At 37.7% G+C, this 17,037-nt stretch overlaps 1 protein-coding gene across 7 annotated transcripts in view; it reads right to left on the bottom strand.

Moving 5' to 3' along the window:
* The window catches only part of THRB (thyroid hormone receptor beta), a 381,142-nt gene that overhangs the window by 190,729 nt on the left and 173,376 nt on the right, over positions 1 to 17,037 (bottom strand). The window lies entirely within an intron of this gene.

Below are 17,037 nucleotides of genomic sequence, written 5' to 3'. Positions count from 1 at the left end.
CTTTTGTGTTTGTCTGAAAACTTCTGAGGTTGAGCGTATTTTCATGTGGTTTTAATGATCATTTGAATGTGCTTTTCTGTGAGTTAACTACTCATATCTTTTCCCCATTTTCCCTACTAATTCTTATGAATGCTGTGACAAAGCAGACATTAACACTTTGCCACATGTTGTAAGACACCTATCTAGCCTGTATTTTTGAGTTTGTTTATCATATGTTTGGTCATGCAATTAAAAAAATTACATGGTTCAGTATGCTTGTCTTTTTATCTATCCCTTATTAATTAGCTCTGTATTGATTATAAACATTTCCCTGACACTTGGGTTATAAAATTATTCTCCCAAATTTTCTCTAAAATGTTTGTGGTGGGCACAAAGATGGTTCTCCAAAAAGTCCATGACTTTATTGCCAGATCCTGTGAAAATGCTATCTTACAAGGCAAAAGGGACTTTGCAGATGTGATTAAGGGTATAGATTTTGAGATGGGGATATTATTCTGGATTATCCAGGTAGGCCCAATCTAGTCACCTGAATCCTTGAGCAGCAGATGTCACTATGGAAGAAGGGTTGGAGAGATGCAACATTGTTGACTTTGAAGATGGAGGAAGGAAGCCAAGGAGTATGGCTGACCTCTGAGAATGGGAAGAAAGTTGATTCTCCCTCAGAGGCTCCAGGCTGAAACCTAAGCCCTGTGAAGCCTGTATCAGATTTCTTCCCTACAGACTGCAAGGCCATAACTTGGTGTTGGCTAAGCCGCTAGGTTGGTGATAATTTGTTATGGCAGCAATAGCAAATCAATACATGTTTGCTGCTTAATTTAAATTAATGTGTACCATTATCCACCTATCATTTACTTTTGAATGTATTAGCAAGTAGGGCTACAATGTTAGTTCTAGATGTACCCTCCAATCTGTTGTACTGATCAATTTGTTTACTCCTTTGCCAATATCCAGTTGTTTTGATATAGTCACTTCTACATGTTCAAGTACCTGATAAAAGACAAGTTAGCCTCCTCTGTTCTTGTTTTGTTTTTAAAATAGTTTCCTTGGGTTTTTACAGATTTTGTTTTCTGTCCTTTAAATAATCATTTCTTGTTGTATCTTATTAAGTCTTTTAAAATTTATGTTGTTATGGTGAAAATTCCATCTCCATTTGTAATTGATAATTCTTGTAAATAAAGTATACCACATACAACGGTGTCTCAAGGCCTTTCAACTTGCTGTTCACTCTGCCTGAACTGGAATGTGCTTGTCACAGTTGTCTGCACAGCAGAATTTGTCACGAACCTCAAGTTTCTGCTCAAATGCCAACTTATTGTAAGTAAAGCCCTCCCTAATCACCTCATAGAAAATAACACACCACTGCCTGCCATCCATTCCATTGGCTAAGCATTTACTATACTTCTTCTCTGGCTTTATATTTTTCCCCATAGCACTTGCCACCATCTGGCTTACCTACTCATTTTTTTTCCATTACCCCCAACTAATACATAAGCCCTATGCAGAAAATGATTTTTTCTTTTGTTCACTACTGTATCTCTAGGGACCAGATGAATGCTTAGTATTCAGTGGGTGTTTAATAAATATTTGTTGAATGAATGGCTATAAAGAAGACTTACTGATTTTTCTACATTTATTTTTTAGTCCAACGGCCTTGTCAAATATTCTTACTGATTGTTGCACTCCAGTTTTTTACTGGAGTCCTTCCACTCTTAAAGGTATACAATCACATCATCAACAACAAAGGTAATATTTCTCATTTGGTTGTATTCATTATGCCAGTTACCTCTTGGCCCACTAAAATCACAGGGACCCCTGAAACACAGATGAATAATGCTGGTGGAAGCAGAGATCCTTATTTGTTTTTCACTTTATAAAACAAATACAAAGAAAAAACAAATACAGAGACTCTTCCCTGTATCTAAGCCCTGTGCCATGAATCTTTGCTGTGAATCTTTGCAGTGCCCTCATATTTTGAGTCTAGGCTTAGTGAGGTGAGTGTTTGGGCCAAAGGGTGGTCAGCAAACATGATGCCTGAAAAGTGCTTCTCACACTAGACTTGCTCTTGCTTCTCGGCCGCTATCTGGGCTAGCCTGCTGCAGGAAGAGGATTATGTTGTGGAGTTTTTCCAGTGTTCTAGTAGAGGCCATCCTCAATCAGCCCACAGCTAGCCAGCCCCAGACACCAGACACGTGAGCATGCCCGATTATCATCGCAGAGCTGCTGAGATGATCTGTAGCTGACCACAGATGTGTAAGCAGGCCCAGCCCGGATCCCCTGATCCCCACTGTGAGCCACACATGTTAATTATCACTTGTCACTGAAGTTTGATAGTTATGCAACATTACTGGGACAAGAGATAATTGATACATTCTCTTATGCCTAATTTTACTACAAGGAGCCTGAGAGTTTGGTGGATAGTCTTTATCATGTTTAAGTGAAACAGAAAGATACACCAACTAAGTTTTTTAAAAATGTCTGCTGAATTTTACAGATGCATTTTCTACACGTACTTTTACAATCTTTTTCCTCCTTTAATTTATTGATCAGACAAATATTTTGATAGATTTCCTAATTTTTAACCATGTTTAATTCCAGGAATAAATTTTTCTTGATCATAGAGTATTATTTCTTTTGAGATGGCTTTGGAATGTACTTGGTAATATTCCAAAGTTTGCCCTTACGTGTATATGTGAAATTAGCTCATATTTTTTTTTAGTCTGTATTTTATTGGTCAGATTTTAGAATAAAGATTATATTAGCTTTGGGAAATGATTTTGAACTTTTGGAAGTGATCAAGGAGCCCAAATACAAGAAAGGACATAAATATTTGAATAACACATTCTACACACTCAATCTAATAGATTTGTACACAGAACTCACATCATATGAGTTAATAAAATAGATTTCTGATTGTCCGTGGAATATTAATAAAATATAAATCACAAGGTGAAAATGAACACCTTTTTTTAAAAGTAGATATTTTGATAGGATATAATCTTAGATCATAAGCAAATAAAATTGATTTTAAATAAAGCAATAGCTAGTAAATTTTATCTACTTGAAAAATAAGAAACGTCCTTTATAATAGCTGTAAGATTCATGAGAAAAGCAAAATTAAAATCATAAGCTATCTAGTATCAATAAAAAAGAGAATATGTCCCATCCAAAGTTATGAAACACAGCTAAAGCTATACTCAGAGGAAATATGTGTGGCTTATAGTTATAATAGCTTCATTATTGAAGAACTAAGATGTTAACGTAGTACTAACCTTAGTAAGTTTCATGAAGAACAAAAATATAAACCTAAATAAAGTATGAAGAAGGAATTAATAAAGATAAATGCTGAAATATAGTGGAAAACAAAAATAGTAGAAAGAACAAATACATTCAAAAGTTGGTTCTTTTATAAAATATATAACCATCTTATGAATAGGATTAAAGGAAGAAGAGGGGGAAATACTAGGCTTGAGCAAATAGAGAAAAACATGCTCACAAAAATGAAAACGATTATTAAGAAAGTACTAGAACTAACCCCATTGTAATAGATGTGAAACCTAGAAAAAATGGATGATTTCTTAGCAAAACAGAAATTAACCGACCCAAGAGGAAGCACTAAAATGTAATAAGAAGAGACAGAAATGGTGATTAAAAGTCTATCATTTAAATGGGGGGAAGAAGTATCAGGATTACATAATTTCACAGCTGGGTTCCATTTAACTTTTAAAGAACAGATAATTCCAATGCTATTTAAACTAGTCTAGCCCATTGAAAAAGATGAAAACCTCCTGAGTTTATTTTATGAATTATATAGATCAGTGGTTCTCATAGTGTGTTTCCTGGATCAGCAACATCAGCATCAGCATCATATGGGACCTTGTTAGAAAGGCAGATTATCTGTCCTCCCCCGAGACCTACTGAATCAGAAACTGTGGGGTTGGGCATCCAGGAATCTAAGATGATTCAAGTGCATGCTAAAGTGTGAAAACCATTGCTGTAGAGGTAGCTGGCCTACATTTTATATACAAAAGGCTACTGGTTGGGTAGGGGTGGTGGATGTAGCATCAACACCCTCGGGATGGGACTTCCCCTAGCAATAGAAGTTGCATGTGTAGGGTAAGGTCAAGGGGGATTACAATTACGGTATTAATATTAGCAGCTGCTTATATAGTGGTAGAAATCATAAGTGGTAATTGATCCAAAACTAATTTAGACATGGCCATTTGCATACTGCACTCTCATTACCAAATGAGAAAAAGTATATTTTCATTGTAAAAGCAAACTGGTTATAATGGGTTGGAAGCATTTTAATATATTTTAATAATGAGGTAAAGAGGTATGTGAGTTTCACACCACAGACTTCAGGCATTTCACATCTATTCTTATCTCATTTCCCTCTGTATCTACCATAAAAAGTATTATTATTAGCTAAATATTTTAGATGAGGACAGAAAGGTTCAGAAAATTTCAGGAACTTTCCCAAGAATACCTAGTTCTATGCAGCATTCAAAATCAGGTTTACCTTCCTCTAATCGTGCCTTGGCATCTCCTACTAAACTTCTTAGAACTTTTTTTCCAAGACTGGGCTGACTCCCAAGAAATCTGAGTCTATCTCCTCCCCCAATGGGCTTCTAAAAGTGTTTCTTCCAACAGATAACAAACATACTTCCTCCTCTTGCTAATTTAGACATGTTTCAAAGTAAAAGTCCTTCAATTTTTGTTGTTGTTGTTGTTGCTTTACCTCAGAAACTAACAAATCTTTACCCAGGCTATATAATAGAAACAATTTTAATATTAATAGCCCAGTCATTTGAAGATTAAGGGCCTGGGGTTTGCTTTGGCATGCAGAAGGAATATTGGTTACCTGCAATTCTGGTTTTCGGAAGGTTCATAACTGTAATAGATAGCAGCTCCCCCGAATCTAAATTTCCTGGCACATGCCAGGCCTGCGCTGGAAAGCTCAGATTTCCCTGCTTCAGACCACCCACAGGGAGGAGGCAGGAATCTGTCAACAGTGTGGTCTCCTCTATAAAGCTGCCTTCCACAGAGGGCTCTGGTTCCTCACACTGAGATGCAGTGCAAGGCCAACACGATTGGGTTGTCATAAATATAGATTCCCTGAAAGCAGGAATTATAAATAGGCTGGGGAACAAGGGAAAAATTATCCCAAAGAAAAACAGCATAAATATTCTTTGTATTTGCCTGCACGTATCTGGCTAAAATCAACTCTAGGAATGGTGGTGGCTGCATCACAAAATTTGCAAGGTGATCAGAACAACTGGTCTCAGTTTTTTTTCTAAGGCATAGCATACTTTGGCTACTGGGTCAAGAAACAAAGTGTTAGGCTTACACCCTCTGCCTCTGGCCCATTGCTCAAAGTCTTTGAATTGGCACATTACTGTACCTTGCAGAATGTGATATACAACCCTATAACCATGTAGGGTTGGAGTTTGATGAGACTTCTCAAGAGAGCTGAAATCTATCTGGATGTAAACAGTTTTCTCTTTACTTTCCTACAATTAACTGATAGAGTTTAGTAATCACTTAGGTAGGCACACTATTTATTAGGAGCCAATTAATTAGTCTATCATATCTGGTTCTAAGAAAAGCCGTATTTTAAAAGCAAACCACAATTACAGATCATTCTTTTTTCTCTCAAAATAAAAAAAATGAATCATATGAGAGTTCTTGGCTGTTTTAATATAATAATAAATTAAAATAAAATATTAATGTTACTTTCTTACTTGGCAATAATTTTTAATTAAGCTAAACAAGTATATACTCACTGATGTTGGCAAGCAAATTTTGATATCCTACACAGTGCCACGTGTATGCTGAACACTATCTGAAACCATGAATTATTTTTAAATTTACTGAAGAGAAATAACATGGCAAAATCTGAGCTAAAGTTTGTTTAGAACATAAAAGGAACACATGCTCATTGGAGAAAAAATTTAAACTACAGTAAAGTATTAAAAAATCACTAGTAGTACAACTATTCAGATCTCTCAATTCTTATTTCCTTTAGATTTTTACGCATCTGTTTTTTTATATAGTTGAAATTCTAAATAAATTCTTATTATTTTCCACCTAACATCATAAAAAACTGAACCATTTTCCCATGCTATAACCTCTTCATAAACAGCATTTTCAATGATTTTATATAGTTCACCATGTGGATATAACATTAAATATTTAACATTCTCCTATTGAAAGATATTTGGCTGATTTCCAAATACAAATAATGCCACAAATAACTTTCTGTGCCAAAATTTATTTCTGAATTCTGGATGATTTTTTTTTAGGAAATATTTTCAGAAGTGTTCCAGAAGATCCCAAAATTACTGCTGGAAAGAATATGAATAGTTAGTAAACTATTGATATGACTGCAAATTGCTATCCCAAACCATTTGCTTAAAGGGTCCTTCAAAAATTTCCCCGTGACTTTGCTCTGTCCACACTCAAAGATTTCTGCCAGGTTCCAGTTGCCTTGAGCAGAAGTATAAAAGGTTGGCTCCAGGAGTTTCAGGCCATTAGCTAATGGCCTGTTTCCATAGTTCATTGTGGTCAAGTTAAGACTATGAGTGTATATGGGCAACCACTGAAGTAGCTTTTGTTGCCATCGCTGCAGCCTCTGTGAATTTTGCTCACCCGGCAAAGAAAGTGAGAGGTTGAATTTTGAAGAAGGGCAGGCTGTAAGTTGTCAGAAAGGTAGGGGAAGGGATATTAGGTAGGACTATAAAATAAGAACCACCATGGCACATGTTTACCTGTGTAACAAACCTGCACATCCTGCACATGTACAGGAACTTAAAAGTTCAAGGAAAAGAAAAAAATAAAAATTAAAACAAAAGAAGCTCTAGGCAGTTGAACTTACTAAGGGAGATAGCAAGGAGATAGAGTGTATTAAAATAATGATATTATCAATAAAAATAATGGTTAGAAACATAGGCAAAGCTACTACCAAAGTGCAGGCTTTAAAATTTGGAATTCTATGAAAGAATTAGGGAGCCTTAACAGTACAAGGGTAAGGCGTTATGAAGGTTTTAAGTGTCTTTGCCAAGCCTTGTTTTAGGTCCTACCATGTAAAATCACTGGTGGATACAGAACATCCCTCTCTTTTGAAATATAAAGTAGAGTAGGTAGCTAAATAGGCAGAAATCATTCTTGAGTGAATGAAATCTTTATTATAAAAACAAATAGAGAAAAGTAAATTTGAGGCATGTGAAAAACTGCCTTGTTAAACAGGAGAATGGAAAATTGTTTCATTAAGAGGTAGATTGTAATCTTTGGTCTTTTGTGTAGATGTATACTTAGAACTCTACACTTACATTTTCAAATTTGTGTTCTTTAAATACACCATAGTTAACACTTTGCCCATGGTATAAACTCAATGAATATTTGCTCAATTTTAATTGAATATGTTTTCTTTCTATAATTACTTGAATTGGAAATTTTCTAGGCCTTTGAAGTGAAACTCTTCTTCATTTATGGAATAGGTACATGTTCCCCTTTTGTTTTTGTGCCTCTATCAACCAAAAGTTCTAGAATCTTTCTTTCCGGGAAGGAAAGAAATAAACTGCTTATTTTCTTTGCCATTTAAACTTCCATACCCAAGCTACTCAGGCCCCAAATAGAACTTTGTCCTTGCTGCTCCCTTTGTCTGGAAAGCTCTTCCCTACCCTTGCCTCTGGCTCCCATTTTTTGGCCAGGTCTAGCTGGAATACTGCTTCATCAGAGAGGCCATCTCTGACCACACAGTGAAAGTGGGTTCTACCTCCTTGTACTTCACATTTTTGTTACTTTCTACCTTACTTCCTTGGCCTTTTTGTATATGTATTATGATTTAAAATGACTCATTTATTTAAGTATTTTAAAATTCCATTATTTTTCAAACTTTTTAAGATGATAATGAGAATTGTTTTACATTGATTCATGCACACACACACACATAACTGCAACAATAGTTTGACAAAACAACATGCTTAAGAAGTGTTAGCGGAATAAAGTTTTGTTTCTTTACTCTCTTTGAGTTTGCTAATTAAAGGAACAATCACAAAAGCTGTTTGTATCCCATTAACTTGATCTAATAACTCACTAACAGGGTGCAATTCAAAATTTGAACTATTGAGTTGTTTTCTGTCTGTTCTCCCCACCCCTTCCCTTCAGCCTACAGAAAAAATGTAAGCTCCATGAGGTAATAAAATTCTACTGTATTTGTCTTATTTCTGGTACACAGTTGATATTCAATAAATATCTTTTGAAAAAATCAATACATAAAAATGAATAATTAATAATGTCTTACTAAGTTCATCTTCCTTATTTTGTTACGCTTTTAACTAAAAATAATTATTTAAGTTGGAGCATCATTTCCTTTTCTGATAAAAGTATTTTTGGAATCTAATTTAATGTTCAGGGATCCATTAAGCATTTCAAGGAAGATACTGACATTACTAAATTGTTCAGCAATGCATAGAATTTGAAAATACACTTGAAAAATAGAACTTTGATGTAAACTTGTAAAATACGTAGGATGTATTATAAAACCACTGATTAAATAAATTTAAAAACTCCATTCCCCTATTCAGTGCTGTGTTGGGTAGAAAAAGGGTAAGTGAACAAACAAGTGGAAAAGAAAGTTAAGGAAGAACATAGAGAAAAGGATTGCTTTGCGCAGACATCTGGCTTTGCTTCCCCAAAGCTATCGAGTACTGGGGCAGGCAAGTGGGCTTGCTACCCTAAATGGGAGCCATATATCACATTGGAAGCTCCATGTCACAATTCTATTATACTTGCAAAATGTTTCTCTGTGTGCTTATTTAAAATCTCTCTTTGTCAATGTGATATTCAATCATGCTACTACTTACTGTTTAATCTTTGTGAACTTGGGAAAAAGGAATTCTGTTCAGAGTAACAAACTTTTCATGTGACTTATAAATTGTTTTCTATCTATAAGAATTTTCCACGATAGGAAACGATTTACCAATAACCTTTGCTTTTTAAAAATAAAATGAAGTACTTTGATTTCATTTCTTAAAAGGGAAAGGAAAACAGAAGAGAGAAGACTTTCCTTTAATTCAAAATCTTTCTTTACATAAACAACTACTTCTTCCAGAACTTCAGTGACCACTCATTTGCTCTAGAGCAGTGATTCTCAAACTTCAGTGTGCATCAGAATAATCTAGAGGGCTCCTTAAACATAGATTGCTGGGCCCCAACCCTAGAGCTTCTTTCTCAATAGGTCTGGGTTGGGGTCATAGAATTTGCAGTTCTAACAAGTTTTTAGGTGATGCTGATGCTCCTGATCTGAGCACCACATTTTGGGAATTACTGCCCTAAAGCAATGATTCTCAACTAGGGGAAATTTTATCTCTTAGTAGACATTTGGCAACGTCTGCAGACATGGTGATTGTCACCATTGGGTATGGGGGGTTCTCTATTGGCATCTAGTGGGTAGAGGCCAGAGATGCTGTTAAAAACCCTACAATGCACAGGACATTCCCCACTACAAATAATTATCTGGTCCAAAATGTCAATAGTGCTGCTGTTCAAAAATCGTGCTCAAAAAGGAACTCTCTTTCTCATGGAAGGACATTGTTTAACAAGAGTTTAAGTAATAGGTAAAACAAGAGCTACTTATTTCAGAAGCCTTCAGCTAAAGTGGGATGATGTCACAAACATTAATTGGGTGATGTCTCAAGCAGATATCTATGGTCATCTTTCTCTGTGTCTGTCTCTCCCACATTCACAAGTCCATTAAGCTTATAAAACACCACACAGCCTAGACACTTACTCATCCAAAATGTAAATGAGGATCTGTGTATGGCTGAAGAGGGATGGGAAGCCAGCTGGAATGACGAAACACTTTTATTCCTCAAGGGGCCACAATCACTTTGTCCAAAGTAGATAGAATTCTGATTGAGGAAAATGTAAACCCCAAGCAGGACAGAAAAATGGAGTTGGAAAGGCTTTGCAGTTAACTAGAAGATGAAATATTTCTTTTAAATACTGTGTATTAATGAAAGAAGAACTTGCTTGACATCTTGGCCAGGGCTTAAGCAAAATTAAGAGGGCTTCAATGGTTCTCTAGGATGCCCTCTTGTCTCTCCTCTCCATCTTTCATAGACTCTTCCATCCGTCTATTTTCAGAATTTCCAGAGCCCATGCTACAAAGAAAACCTGATCTTAGATTAGAAAAAAGAAAGGCATTTTACTAGCAGATGTGATATCTCCCTATCTTTCCCTAAGCCCCTTTTTTACACCTGAGTCCGTATCTTAGCAAATGGTCCCCTGGGAGGTGGAAACTTAGGAAACATTCTTATTGTTCTTTTCATTTCCACCCCTATGTCATCCAGTTAGTCTCCAAATGTTGTGAATTCCCCTTTTTAAATCTCTCTTCTGGACTCTTCATCCTTGCTCCTTCAATGTTGGTTCATACCAACATTATTTCTCACCTGGATTATAGAACAGCCTTGCAAATGGCCTGCCAATTTTAGCCCCTCTTCATACTCTATCCAGACTGAGCTGTCTACAACACTTATGTAATCTCACTGCTTAAAACCTCTCATTTACTAGTAATAGGTCCGAAGACCTTGGAATGGCTTATAAGACTTTGTACACACAGGCCACCAATTACTTCTCATACCTTGCTCCTCTTCTCTCCACTTCCTCCATCTTGCCATTGTGTTGCAACCATCCTGAACTTTTCTGGGTTCCATGAAAGTGTCATGTTTTTCCTTAACACTGTCTTTTTGCATGTGCTGTTTCCCCTGCCAAGAAAACTTGAATGCTTGCCCTTGCCTTCTGCCCTACTTCCCACTATTTCAATTCTCAGTTAAATGTCCTTCCCTTGGGAAGCTTTCCCTGACCTCTCAAGTCAGAGTTAGGTGCCCCACCCATGTGTTCTCATGGCACCTTGTAAAACTCCTCATTGTAATTATCTTCTGTGGTAATTGTCTGGGTCCCCAGTAGTCTGAAAAGCAGCAAGAAAGTAGAGTCCTCATGTCTATTTTCTTTTTATTTTTTTCATCATCATAGCTCTTGTACCTAGCACTGTACCTGGCACAGAGTAAATACCAACCGTACTTCCTTATAGGTAGGAATTTAATGAAGTATATTATCTTGGAAAATAATTTAATGAAGCTGGTGAAAGAGCTAAGTTTTGAGATACAAAAGGTTCCTTCCCAGAGGTCCTTGAAATCAAACCATGCTTCCTACGTATACGCCCACATTTGTGTGGCAGAATCATTACATAAAACCGAGCTCTCCTGCTAATTTTGAGAACTGATCTCCTTCTATAGCCTTCAATAATTTTCACATTCTTTTTTTCTCTATTATACATCTACCTAGATCAAAGAATCATAGGAAGCCAGCGTGGCCCAGCCATTGTGAGTGAGGGGGAGAAGAAAAGGGGGTGAGATCTGTGAGTCTGGGCCACATCACACAGGGCCTAGTAGGCCATGTGGAAGAGCGAAGATTTTATTTTTAGTCTAATGGAAAACCTTTAAAGAGTTTAAATCACAGTGGTGACTTCATCACTCTGGCTTCTTTGTGGAAAATGGGTTGGAGGATGATCCAAAAGTCCAAAGAGAAAGACCAGTTAATAGACCATCAAAATATTTCAAAGGGAGGATGGTGGCTTGACCCAGCAGTACAGAAATGGAGATGGTGGGAGTGTGCAGACTCAGGATCTATTTTGGAGGCAGAATAGGTAGGAGTTGCTGAGAGTTTGGATTTGGGGGTGAGGTAAAGAGGAAGCAAGTATGATTTCTAGGTTTTGGGATTAAATACCCGGATGAATGGTGCTGCCATTTACTGAGATGGGAGGACAGCAACTCCCAATTTTCAAGGCTCAGCTCAGTCATCACTTCCTCCATGAAAGCTGTCATCAGCTCCAATCTCCAACCTTCTCTCTTTCCTCTCAACCACTTGGGAAATCATTGCCTGCACCACTCATCTTTTCAGGAGTATGTGCTGAACTCCCCAACCTGGCTCACATTCCTTGAAGATGAGGGACCCCTTTCACACCCAGCAGTGCCTTGGATGTAGTGCTCCATCAAATTTGCTGCTTGGGGAATTAAAGACAATTCCCATGCAGCAAACATCCTTGAAGCTGCTAAGAATATCCTGCCACCCACAGGACTAAATGTTCACATCCTCCAGTTCATATCTCAATTGAACATTTTAAAAAGCCCATTACCAAAAGCCATTGAAAAATATGTTTCTCTCTAGTTCTTAAAGAAAGGCATTTAATGTCTATTTTACACTCTATCATTATTTAGCATTATCCCTTTTCACTTGATATATAATTACTTTTCTTTCCCATTATTAAATATTACCTTAAAATGCAACCTCATTTCCTCTTGTATTAAATAGAAACTGAGGATAAGTTTCTCCTCACTGAAAACACTTTGAAATATTTCAAGTACATTTCCTTTTCTACACTGTTCATTCACAGTTTGGTTCAAAAGCTTTTTTTAAAAAAAAAAAAACTTTAAGATAATATCACCTTTCAGTTCATTTTTCAAGTTTTTCAGAAATATAAATCTGATGCAAATTTGGAATTAGACATTTATTGTAGCTTCCCACACAATGCTAGAATGCTGTCAATAATATTCTTAACAGTAAAAAGGGAACATAATCATGAAGAACTTTTGCAGAGGCACGAATTAGGCTTTTTCTTGTTCTTCTTTTCAATTCATGACCTTTGAGAAGTACTAAGAGAAGTATATTTTTGTTCATAATCTACTGTAGTACTGAGATAGGCGTTTTATACACCTGCTGTCATTTATCTAGCCCAATCACCTAATGATAGATTTTTATCTCCATTTCACAGATATTTGGCAGGATTTAATGATTTGTCTGAGGACACACAGCTAGAAGAAGCACGTCTGCATCCAAATCCAGGCCCTGGTGAATCTAAAGCTCAAAGTATTTTTTCTACACAATTATTCATTCAGACTGTAGGGATGAGGGAGGGAATCACCTTAGGAAAAGCCTAGTTCCATTGCAGCAATAACCAAACTATTTGTAAATTCTTCCTTAAATCAAGCCAAATCCTGAAATTTTTATTCACTGTTGGTCCTACCATCTAAAACAAGAGATCTTTACATGTATTTTACAGGGTCCTGTGAGATCCCTGCTATTATGTGGCAATTTTGCAGTTATAATAAAGGTATTTTCTGAGGAGAGGTCTTTTTTTAAAAAACATCAGACTGCCAAAGGGATCTGTTATCCCTCTTTCCCAAAGGATAAAACTCTTTTCCTGAGGGAAATACAGGACAAGTGTCTTCCTTGCTCTGTGCTTCAGTCCTTCTCATGCTTAAAAATAGCTGTAATCACTCCTGCAGTCTTTTCTTCTCCAGATCGCACACTCCCAATTCTTTCAGCCTTTCTTTGTAACATGTAACACCCCAAACCTTCAGCCTCTACAGAGCCATTCTTTGGAACATATTCCAGGTGTCCGCTCAGGTATGGTACTCGAGGAAACTAAATGTCGCTCAAAGGATGGCACTAGGAATGGATTACATATTTTTTATTCATATATTCCTGCAGGGTCTTATTTCAGAATAGGAAGGTAATTTATTTTACTTTTACAATTCTCCTTAACATTTTTAAAGTTTAAAAAACATAGGATTATAATCTATATCGCTGTATTACCCTCCTTCCTCTCCCTGCCCCCAACAGAAAAGCTTGAAATTTAGGAATTATATTTTCTTTGTCTTTTAATTCCAATTCAGGACACATGAGAACTACTGGACAAGTATTTTTCTGTAATCCCACCCTTAGGAAGGATACATTAGAATTTTAAGAGAAGTTGGCCATTGGAAGCCCATGCCCTGATGGACATGTCTTGACCCACACATTAATTGCAACACAATCTCCTTCAGTGTTCACACACAGAGCATCACGGGGGTGGTTTGACACTTACCCTGTCCTCTGGGCTTTCACGACCTGCCGACATCACTACATCCTCAGCATGAGCTTCTCATTCACTACTTCCAAGTCAGATAGAATGAAGGCATTCTAAACAAATAAACCGCCTGGGACCCAAAGCCACGTCCTGCACTTACGCAGCTAAGCTATCCCAATTATATGTTCTTGAAATGCACCTTAGATGCCCGTGGTGACTGACGCTTGGCTGGCGTCATGGCTTTGTGGATTTTGCCACATAATGCACCCAGGCAAACAGCTCACTACTCCAGGCTGCTCTCTCTGGCTCAGGATTCTACACTGTGCCTCCTGGTCTTCTATAGGAGCCAGTATTGCAGCAGGAAGATGAGCAAAGCTTGTGGTAACCTAAACCCCTAGTGAAATGAGACTCCTATAGCACTGGGAGGCTGCCTGGACAGCTAACACCTGACATGCTACCTTATCCACATCTACATACTCTGTTACGATTAGAACTTTACTCCCCTCTCAACTCCAATATACTCACACCAGCCTGATAATAATAATTGCAGGGAGAAGTAGTTCACTCCACTAATTATGCTGCTTATAACTGGCACAGAGAGCAGCGATAATTTGGCTTAAAGTAAGGTTTTATGATCCTCATATGTTTAAAGGTTCCTTGGGTTCAAAGCCATTATGATTCAGGCTTGACAATTGTGAGGATGAATTTCAAATATCTCTGTGTGTTTCTGTTTTTATTTTTATTTTTATTTATTTTTATTTTTTTAAGAAAAGCATTATTTTGAAAGTGCTCCATGTGACAGCTCTTGTTTGCTCCTGAGGTGCCCAGCTATGAATTTAAAATGCTTTATTGCACTCTTTAGAGAACATGTTTCTGCTGGTGTGTAAGGCCTGGAAGCTGTCTGCATGCCAAGGCAATGCCCCCTAAATGAAGTCTTACATAAACCTGACAAAGTATCTTTAGATAGCAGTAATCTCAATGGGCTACTACAGAGTCATGAAAATAACTGCTGGTCAACCACCAAAACAAAATTTGGCTGAGCACATACTTCTAAAAGCCTGAATCATAGGACTATCATACCAGTAACATTTCATCATAATATATTTTTTAAATATACTGGCATATTCTTTTCTTTCCTCTTTCCATCCTTTCCTTCCTTTTTTTCTCTCTCTTTTCCCTTCTCCCTCGGTTCCTTCCTTCCTTTTTTCCTTTCAGAAGACATTGTGCTCACCCTCTCCCCCTTTCTCCTTCCTTCTCTCCCTCTTGCTCTCACCTTTGTTCCTCCTCCCCCACCACATGCTACAGTTCAGACTCTACATTTAATTGTCAACTCACCTGATGCCCCTAGATTCTAAAATAACCTACACTGCAAATTTTCATCCTCTCTTGAATTACTGCAGTGTTATCCAAACTGGATCTCTCCACAGGGTGGTTTATCAGCTCTCTCCTCTACTTAACAACCCTCAATGACTTCCCACCAGGTACAAGCTAAAGTCCTACTTCTCAGCTTCACATTCAAGAACCCCACACCCAGCCCCAAGTACCACCTTCCACCAGTCCTATTCCTAACTTCAGTCTCCACAGCACACCTTAAAACATCTTCCACCCCACAGAACACTTGACACCTCCCAAACAAGCTCTGCCTTATCACGACTCAGAACTGCCCTGTCTGTTCACTCCGTTTCGTGAAAGGCTGAGCCCGTATTTCAGGCAGAAGCCCTTCCCTAACTTCCTCAGGCAAAGTTAGCGACTCTCCTCCTCAGGTTAACATTGCATTACAAACATTTATTACTATCTGTCTCCCCAAATTGGTTAAGAGTTTCTGGCGCAAAGGTGTCACTGACTCACCCACCAGGCAGTTGCTCAACAAAGGTTTGCTGAATGAACTTTGTTCCTTTGAGTTTATCCTGTATATTTTATAAGTAAAAAGAAGCAGCATAGTATGGTGTCTATGAGTTTGTGGGTTCAAATTCCACCTGTGACTTGAGAAGGTTATTTAATAGCTTGGTGCCTCAGTTTCCCCATATGTGGAAACGTTCCAACTCTAGGGTGCTTGTGAGAAGTAAACAAGTTGCTACATAGCTGGAATACTGCATGGAAAACCGAAAGAGGTGCATGCTACCTGAGTGTTTGTTAGGTATAATGGAGGTAATTCTGATACCCCATGGCTGCCTCTGTTGTGCTCAGGGCAGAAGGTTCCCGACACCATCAGGACTCGCTTGATTTCAACGAGCAGATCTTTTATTAGAAATGTAAGTGTCTGCCTTACTCCTCCAATAAAAAGAGAGATGCTAACACCAAGAACATTACTCAATCCCATAAGAAAACTAAAAGTGGGCTTATGCCACACTCAGAGCCATTGCACTGGCTAGGGTGTTGGGTCTGGAAGGCATATAAAACACAACACAACACAACACAACAAAACAAAAACCTAGTTAAGAAACTACAATTCAATTCTTAGACTACCATATATGGGAAAATTCACATTTGTTCTAAACTGTTAAATAGAAAATATGTCTATATTCACAAAAAGAGATGGAAAGAAGTCCAACTTCAGCCAGGTACAGTGGCTCATGCCTGTAATCCCAGCATTTTGAGAGGCCAAGGTGGGCAGATTGCTTAAGCCCAGGAGTTCAAGAACAGCCTGGGAAACATGGCAAAACCTCATCTCTACTAAAAATGCAAAAAATTAGCCAGGTATGGTGGTGTGTGCCTGGAGTTCCAGCTACCTGGGAGACTGAGTGGGGAGGATCATCTGACCCTCAGGAAGTCGGGGCTGCAGTGAGCTATGATGGCACCACTGTACTCTACCTTGTCTCAAAAAAGAATGAACGAATGAAAAGAAAGGAAGGAAGGGAGGAAGGAAGGAAGGGAGGAAGGAAGGAAGGAAGGAAGGAAGGAAGGAAGGAAGGAAGGAAGGGGCCTAATTTCATGCAATTTGGCTTCAAAAAGTGAGTAGAAGCCAAAATTCAGTATTCAGAGACAGTCAGAGGGAAGTATTGATTCTTTTTGTTTGCAGCTAGACCAAAAGGGAGATTCTCTGGGTTGAAATTCTGCAAAATATATTTCACTTAAGTACATCCTTCATGATCAGCCCTGTACACATCCTGGCTATATCTTTTTCAAGT

The sequence above is a fragment of the Hylobates moloch genome, unplaced genomic scaffold, assembly GCF_009828535.3.
Source record: "Hylobates moloch isolate HMO894 unplaced genomic scaffold, HMol_V3 SCAFFOLD_8, whole genome shotgun sequence".
NCBI lineage: Eukaryota > Metazoa > Chordata > Mammalia > Primates > Hylobatidae > Hylobates > Hylobates moloch.
This window is presented reverse-complemented; position numbering and strand designations above follow the sequence as displayed.